The following is a 1,329-nucleotide window of genomic DNA, read 5'->3' as shown; positions in this document are numbered from 1 at the left end:
CACTCGAGCTCCGCCGTCAAGCGTCAAGATTTTTTTCTCGATCGCCACGGATATATTACTATGTATAGCTAGTTCCTTTGTAAATATTTCGCCAAGTGTAGTAATTTTCGCGTCATTTATCTCGATTAAATCGACATGTGACGCGAGTTCTTTTTCATATTTTTCCCCCGTATCTGCGATGACTTTATTCAACCGGAGTAGTATTAAAAGGGGGATTCAGACCGCTGGCCCTGCTGGCCCTCCGCTGATCCTTGATGGCCTCTGTTGCCCCTTGCTGCCCCGCCGCCCGACTCGTCACGTGTGTGACGTATATTTACCCCACCCCACCTCATACACCTGAACCCGCTGCCCGACCCGGTTTTCTGCGCATTTTCTCGTGAAAAAACAGAAATGTATATATAATGTGAGTTGTCGCCGTCCGTCACCAATAGCAGGTCAAAAAATGATTTGATTTTTCCTCGTCGAGTACACGCAGCGGATACACCTCATACGTCGGGTACTTACGAGGTGGTTGAAACTTTTTATCGAGGCCGTACACGTTAATAGAAACATTTACATTATTTTTTTCGAATTTAGTTATATCCGATAGCGGTGTAGGGAAGGTTATGCCATCAAAATTATATTTTCCTTCGTGTTTTTTATAATTTTCTCCTACACAATATTTATATTTATCAGATAAATTTTCGGCCACATGCCTCGCGAGTATCGCCCACTTGAAGCACTCCTGGTCTATATTCTGAGGATTGATGGTGGCCCGCTTCCTGTCGATATATATGTCGGTAACTCTATATACGATGAACCGCCCATCGGAGTATATTTGTACACCGATAATAATAACCCGTCTATGGACTCTATTCTCTTAGGTGTCACTTAAAATCCGTTAGATATTACTTAAAATTACTATGGATATACTGCCCTCCTAAGCCAAAAGGCAGTAAGCAACAATGTAGTAGTTTTGAGAAAAATAACTTTTTCTGAATCATCTTGTTATTTTTATCATATTTTAAAAATTAAATAATAAATTATTGATAATTAAATAATTTTTCCTGTAGAATCCAATAATACACATGGATAAACTCTAAGATACCTCATAATACCTTAAAACGCATATACATACTTTTTGCTTAGTGTTGTCAGACATTAATATTATTGTTTACAGAGGGAAAATGCAGTATAAGCACATACGTACTTTTTGCTTAGGAATACATATTTATTTTTTGTTTTTTTACTAGACCAAATTTATGTAAATAACAAGCCTTTATTTAAAATAAAATAAATAATCATTAAAAAATAATAATAATAAAGAAATAAAAATATGAACTTTAGGAA

Source organism: Acyrthosiphon pisum, chromosome X (genome assembly GCF_005508785.2).
Source record: "Acyrthosiphon pisum isolate AL4f chromosome X, pea_aphid_22Mar2018_4r6ur, whole genome shotgun sequence".
Classification (NCBI taxonomy): Eukaryota; Metazoa; Arthropoda; class Insecta; order Hemiptera; family Aphididae; genus Acyrthosiphon; species Acyrthosiphon pisum.
The sequence above is the reverse complement of the archived record's forward strand: the minus strand, read 5'-3'. Positions refer to the sequence as shown.